Source organism: Pinus tabuliformis, chromosome Q (genome assembly GCF_031772625.1).
Source record: "Pinus tabuliformis cultivar Carrire ecotype Pingquan chromosome Q, CPIR1, whole genome shotgun sequence".
Lineage (NCBI taxonomy): Eukaryota > Viridiplantae > Streptophyta > Pinopsida > Pinales > Pinaceae > Pinus > Pinus tabuliformis.
In genome coordinates, this window is record NC_142296.1 from 157,413,179 (window position 1) to 157,420,989 (window position 7,811).

Consider the following 7,811-nt stretch of genomic DNA (forward strand, 5'->3'; position numbering starts at 1 on the left):
AACGGGGGGTTAGAGGGGGGCGGTAGTCCCCCTTCGTTGCGCCGATTGCGCAGTGGGGGGGTCATAGGGGGGGCGGCAACCCCCCCTGTTCGGGGGTTTGAGGGGGGCGGGTAGCCCCCCTCTACGGGGTCCGGGGCAGCGCCCCGGGAAATTTTTTTTTGGACCCTATATTAGGTTGGGCGAACCTACCTATGGTTTTGTGCATGTTTTTCGCACATGGTATTGGACGCGATGGTTTTTCGGTCCATGGTATTGGATGCTTCGGCATGTATAAATATGTATTGTAACATTGAAAGGAACATAATGAAAAATTAAGCTGGTAGTCCCGGTTTTGGGATCCAGGGAAAAATCTCTGTGCATATGTGTTTTATGGGTTATGCTCTCGCATTGTTTATTTTCTTTGTTTAAGAATTCGTATGCAGGTAATTTCTGTACAGGGTTAAAACCTACAATTGTATGGGTGGAGTTGTAACATTCCGATCACTTGGAGTGATCCAGTTAGAAGAGTATTGATTGGACTAGATATTTGGACAAACATGGAATAGGAAATGCAAGTGTTCAAGAAGAATCTAAAGCAACACAGGATAGGAAAAATACTTATGCAAATAGGAACAAGTTGTTCAAGGAGTTTCAGGTTGGGGAATAGGTGTACTTGCGCATCAAACCAAAGAAGAGCTCCTTGCAGATTGGCTCATGTGCCAATATGGCACAATGGTTTTGTGGACTCTTCAACATCATTGAGAGGATTGGGCTAGTAGCCTATCGACTTGCATTGCCTCTGACAGTGAAAGTCCATGATGTTTTCCATGTATCTTTGCTTAAGAAGTATGTTAAGGATGTTGATCATGTGATTGACTGGTTTATATTGCAGATGGAGAATTCCAACTGGAGCCTCAGTGTATATTACAGTAAAAGGTTTTCATTCTCTGGAACCGAGTAGTTGAGCAAGTTAAAGTGCAATGGAAACACTTTGGGCCCAATGAAGCTACATGGGAGATGGAGGATCATATCTGGGCCATGTATCCTTCCTTGTTTGCTGGTTGAGGCAAAGCAACTTGACATGGTGGTTTGATATTTTCTTATGGTGGTTTGGTATATGCTATATGCTGGTTCGATATATGCTTTATAATGGTTTGGTATTTTCCATATGATGTTTTGATATGTGCTTAAGTAGATATGATGACTAGTATATGTTTGATATATGTTTTGGTATATGATTTGGCATATGTTTTGGTATCTGTATTTATGGTGATGTTGCTATCTGTACCCATGTTTATGGATGTAAATACCGTAACAGGTTGTGTTATAAAGATCCATTATGTGGTATGGGTGTCATGTCATTGTGGTTATGTTATCATGTTATTATGCTATCATGTGGTTATGTTATCATGATGTTATGATCACATATGAGTTGACACTCAGCCAGATGATCATTGTAAATACCGTAATGAGTTGTGTTATAAAGCTCCACTATGCAGTATGTTGTCATGATGTTTTGTCTTGAATAGGTCTTTCATTGTAAATATTGTATCGAGCTGTGTTATAAATCTCCATAAGCAGTATGTTTTCTTTCAGCAAGTTACTGAGGTATATGTGTGATTAAACACTGAGGACAGTGTCCCCCAAGGGGGAGGGTTCTGTAACAGCCCTGGTGAAAATTCCATGTAATAAAAGTTAAAAACAATAACCACGGTCGATGGGACACTTATTCCAAGCTAAATGTTGGGAAAGACATCCTAGGGGGTGCTCATTTGGTTTTTTATGGCTAAGGAAATTGGCAAAGGCAATGGCTAAGGATTTGGAAAGGTAAAAAGACATTTTTGGCACATTTATTTATGAAAATAATGGAAATTAGGAGAAAAAGGAGGTGAAAGGTCATAGGTTGCATGTGAGGGGGAAAATGAAGGAAAATAATGGAAAATGAAGAAAATAGAGGCCTCATCTATAAAAAGGCTTCAGAGGATTAGTTGGTAACCTTTTGTCAGTTCAATCTTGGAGCTCTCTCATTATTCTTTCTCTCTCTCTCTCTCATACTCTTAGATACTTAGAATTTTCTTGGAGCACTCTTGGAGGGTGTGGCATAATTGCATTTTGGAGCAAGAAAGCACAAGAGGGCATCAAGATCAGCAGCTACATCAAATTTTCTTGCAAGTACTGAGTTGCATGTATGTTTCCTTCACTAGTTTTGGCATGCATGGCATATTCATGTGGATTTTTGGTTGTGATCTGTCATGGGCATGGAGGATGGTCAGGATTGACAGTGGATTGCCTAGTCTTTCCATTTCCTGGATAGCCATGGTGATTGTGGGTTTACTTTCATTGTTTGTTCTTCGTTGGTTCTCATGTTTCCTTAGCTTGGGTTGAGTTATTAGTCCTAGAAGCTTTGGTTGAACAAACACTGTGGGAGCCCAGTAACAACTTAGGTTGAGTTACTAGTCCTGGAAGCCTTGGTTGGACAAACGCTCTGGAAGCCCTTGGTGGGTTGAGTTACTAGTCCTAGAAGACTTGGTTGGACAAACACTCTGGAATCCCTGTATAAGTTGTGGGTTGAGTTACTAGTTTTGGAAGCCTTAGTTGTAAAAACGCTCCAGAAGCCCTGGAAGGCTTGGATGGAGACCAATCTGATGATGGTTTTGTGATGTTTGACCGTGAGGTGAATCATTGTTTGATGGGTTGAGGTGGATGGCCTCTGGAAGCCCTGGATGAGTTTTGATTGATGTGTTTTATGAGATCCCACATTCATGCTTGGAATATGGCATGGGGGTGAATGGCTGAAGAGAGATTTGGCTCAACGATTCTACGATTGGGTGGAACGTGGAAGTTCCATCCTGGGTTTGGATTTTGCATCATCAATGAAATTTTATTTCTCCTTGTATTTCTATGAGAATTTTGATGGTACGTGGTCTATATGGTTGTACTTTCATGAGTATTTATGTCCCTATTATGTTGGTTATGTATGTGTTTTATGACAACATCCCTGTATGTTTTTCCTTATGTTTTTACTTGTAATTGAATGATCAATGTATCTATGACCTAATGGATGGAATGGCAGTTGATGTGTTGAGGCATCAATGGTTCTTAGCGATTCTCAGCTAAGTATGAGACCCCTATGCTCAGAACTGTTAATTACACCTGTAGATTACACATTTGTAATATGTTTGATGAAATGCATGTCGTGGTTAGTAGGGGTCCAGTCAAGGTCTCGAACAAGTATTTTCTTTAGTACTGTCATTTCCATGTTAATTTATTGATCTGAAGATATGGTTCAATTATGGGCAGTGACCTGGGCTCTGGGCCTGAAAAAGTGGCTCAAATCTCGGAGTCGTTGGCATAGCACTGACTATTTTGGTCTCTGGTAGCTAGTAGAAAAGCCTGTGAGAGAGACTTTGAGTTGTTGGTCGCACTCATGCCTATAGCATGGGAGCGACTGAGCCTCAAATTTTCCAAAATCTCAGTGGGACCCTAAGGCAAGATGTCTAAAGTATTGGATTGGTTCCTTAGGGTCCTGTAGCTGATAATTAATGTATGTATGGTGTGTTTCCTTCGATTTCACTTCCTTAACGTGACTTGGGAGGTTGAATTATATCATAGTGGCCTCTCGTTGCATGTTTACCTTGGCTGTCTAGTTGCTTGGGTAGATGTGAGAGGAGGGTGTTAAAACTTCGGTGGAGGCAACTCCCTAAGGGAATGGCCAGTGGGTTATGACTGTTGGGGGTTGGGATAGATCCGACGACAGTGTGAAGCATGGAGGCCGTGGTGGGGGTCGTGGTGCCAATTATGGTTCAGGTAGTCGGCCACCAAGAGCCACAACTCAGAAGATACCTTTGCAGTCTATATGGGAGAAGTTGGAAGAGTAGGACATAACTCAGCGTGAAGAGCATGAAGCACTAGTTGTTGCTCTCCATTAGTTGTAGTACTTTCATGCTCATCTCCGCGAGCGAGTGGTCGTTGTGTGGCATGGACAAACTCTTCTTTTAGAGAAAATGGACAAGATGGAAGCATGGCTAGTACATATGGAGCAACATTTCAAATTTATCTATAGCCCTCCTTCCCCTCTGGGTGCAGGGCTAGACAATCTGATGTTCATTACATTTGATAAGTAGGTATGGTTTATGGGGGGTCAAAGCATGGAGTTAGGTTGCAATTTTTGGCGAAATAAGGGCACGTTTTGCTAAAAAATAAATTCTCAATTGAGCAATTTTTAAGCGCTCGATCGAGCAATTTTTAAGCTCTCGATCGAGTTGTTGAGGTGCTTAAAAATAACTCAATCGAGCATTTAAACAAACTCTCGATCGAGCCATTTTCTAACCCGAGTTAATGGCTCGATCAAGAGTTATGGAAATCCAGTCCTTGAGCCGTATGGTTAACCATTATTACTATTAATAAAAGTTGGTAAGGGCAATGGCGAGTTAACTTTTTAATGGTGAGCTCGATCGAGCCACTGGTTAACCATGTACGTCGCTCTATCAAGGGTTACTTTAACTCTTGATCGAGCAATTTGAATTTTGAATTTAAGCACTTGATTGAGCATTTAAAGTGCTCAACCAAATTCTTGAAGTCCTAAAAATTACTGTTTCAACACCTCTTCTGCAGATTGCTCCTATCATATTTAAGGCAGAATTTGTCTTTAAGTGGCAGAGTTGATCACATTGGATTTGTGAAAGAATCCTTTATCCAATGACATATGAATTTGACTCATTCGAATTCATATGATATTTTTCATCTAATTTTTTTTAAACATAACACTTGAATTTTTTTTGGACAGTTTCAAAGGGGTTGAATAAAAAATTAATTACATAAAATATACACAACAAAAAAAATTCAAAAAATACCACTATCTTAGTTTACTAGTCCTCTTCAAAAGGGTACTCTTGGTTTTTCAATTTATTTAAAGTGTTAAAAAAAAATTTACCTGAACACACGTGTCTCCAAGATGCAATTAAAATATTACTTCACCAACTTCAAAACATAATAAAAAATATAATTTTGCATAAAAAAAAAATTAATATGAAAAACTTAGTTATCTCCGTGTAGATCATGCTCATTTATATATTTTTTTAAAATTACACATTTTAGACCAAGGTATGCTACATGAACACAAGCATACATCTTAAGTTTTGAGAAAATGTGCAATGACATATATTGCATTTAATGGAAAATTGAGAAATTATACAACACTAAGTTTTGTGCAAAAAATATTATTAGGGCAACATAATTCTCCACATTGTATTTTTACTCCCAATCAAAATTCATAATTCTTATATGAATTTTGAGGGGTGCAATTAATGAACTTTTTCCAAAAAATAACATTAAGACAACATTATTCTCCACATATTGTATTTTTACTCCCAATCAAAATTCATAATTCTTACATGAATTTTGAGGGGTGCAATTCAATAAAAGAGGAAAAAATTCATGGCCACATTTGGCCCAAAAGTGTAACCCATCTTCACTTTATGTAATTTTCATTAGTACTTAATAGAATGTTTGACTTTATATATATATATATATATATATATATATATATATATATAGATATATATAATCTTAAAATTGTTATAGTAATGAATGCAATAATAAATGTGGTCTTAGATATAAAAAAATTCTTGTGTAAAAGAGTTATGGTCAAAGTAAAGATATTAAATAGATTTTTTTTAATATAAAGAAGAGAGTTTTCTTATTCCATGGTAAGTGTTTTTTAATTAGGTTAAGAAGAAAAAATTGTAATGGAGTTATATGTAACATTTGAAAATATATATTAATAAAAAATTAATGTAAATATATATTTAGAGAGAGAGTAATTATATATTATATAAAACAAATGAAAATAAGAAAAATTTCAAAGTTAAAATATTTTATTAATATGTTGTTAAAGATAAAAATGTGTAGTTTTTCTTATGTTTAGTAGAGTTGATATATACACTCATATATATATATAAAACATAAATTCATGTTAACTTTTAATTTATAAGCATCTTGAAAGATCAAATCAAACTTATTTTTTAAATTTTACACTTTCAAAAAGATATTCAAATCAAAAAATTAATGCTTAAACACTTTAAGATTAACATAGATCTATGTTGATGTGGTGATGATATTTCGAATTTTACATTTTAAAAAAGATTTACGCATCTAAAAACTGATCTTTTACATTTTAAAAAAGATTTACGCATCTAAAAACTGATCCTTAAACACTTCAGGATGGGTCAACATATATGGATCAAATAGTGCGTGCCACCATACAGACTCGGATTCCATTCCTGATTGGTGCATTATGATATCTCAACCTTTTCTCTAGGAAAGGTGCATCGTGATATCTGCATTTTGCTTTCGGAAACAGGATATTCACAGTTCAATCTCCGACAATTGTGATGTTTCTACTATGTTTGGAGATGCGTTTCAGTCATGCCCAGAAACAAATAATCATAATCATCGCTGAATGATTTACTTGTATCTTCTTACCTTGGCAGCTGGATAGGGAGGCAGAAGTTTTATCGAGCACCAGTGGTCTAGTGGTAGAATAGTACCCTGCCACGGTACAGACCCGGGTTCGATTCCCGGCTGGTGCATTACGATGTCAGAGGTTTTGCTTGTATATGCTCGTCCTCTTTATTACAACAAGAGGGAGGTCTGCTGATATATTAGTGGGGTCAAATGCTCCGTGGTTGTTATAAACAGATCAAAATGTAATTTATCTGCTTTAATTCCTTTCTTTGTTATTGCTGGCATGACAGGGTATAATCTCATTTTTAGTAATTTCATATCATTTCAAAGAATAATTCGCTCCTCGAGTAAATTGTGTGTTATTACTAATTTTTTTTTCATGGAAAATGTTCTTGGAAATCGCGCTCGTCCCAATGCCATCTAGGGTTTCCTTGAATGACACCAAGGGTAAATGCTGCAGCTGCCAGAGTACATTTGCACCTAATGAAGAGGGGCTTTACCAGACTTGAACACATGACTTCTCAGGAACCTTCACCTTGAAATTGGTTGATTAAATTGAGTTATCTAACCCATTGACCTAAATTGTGTGTTACTTACTGTTATGTTATATATAGGATGGATTGACTGGGATTATTTCTATCTGCATCATGATCATAGAATATGGATGGAACTTTGGAGGTTTCATTCAATTATTTGTTACTTGGAGTGTTTGGGCTTGCTCTTTAATATTTGTTCTTTAATATTTCCTTGTTGGACTAAGTTTTGGCTAGCCAACTTGCTTTCCCAGCGTTTCCGTTTCCCAGTGGTTGCGATTCCTTTAGCCTTTACAGCGTAAATGAGTTGTTTGGCTGTCCTTTTTTTTGTTTAATATAATCCTCCTGCCACCACCCTACACCTTCATTTACAATATCAGAGCGGATCAGAACGGGACAGGAGGATGGAGATCCCTCATTATGCCAAATAATTAGCTCTGATCTGGTCAGATTATAGTTATGATTGGAGTATATTATAGTTATGATTGGAGTATATTTGCAGTGTTCAAGTCTAGGTTTAATGCAACTTTTTTTTCTTTCTATTTGTAAGCAGATTTGCAAGAGGTTGTATAAGGAATGAGAAAAATATGAATGTTTAAGATTTAATGGGAGGCACTCTCCAATCCAGTATACAAGAGATGTTGTAATGTCTTGTTTTGTAAATATTTTGTCTCAATCAAATTATATAAGAAAAAAAAATGAAGATGTGTAATATAATGTAATGTAAATATTAGTTGGTTCGAAACATCCACCAAACAATAATGATGTGACTAATCCAAAAGACATTCTTGCTTACAATATGGATCACAAAAGCTTAAGATCTAACTTAATGTA

The 7,811-nt window shown here is 36.7% G+C and overlaps 1 non-coding gene across 1 annotated transcript; it reads left to right on the forward strand.

Annotated features, from left to right (window-relative positions):
• The first annotated feature begins 6,498 nt into the window (after positions 1 to 6,498).
• Positions 6,499 to 6,569, forward strand: TRNAG-GCC (transfer RNA glycine (anticodon GCC)). Its single transcript has one exon. It is a non-coding gene; the product is annotated as a tRNA-Gly (tRNA).
• Positions 6,570 to 7,811: the final 1,242 nt, after the last annotated feature.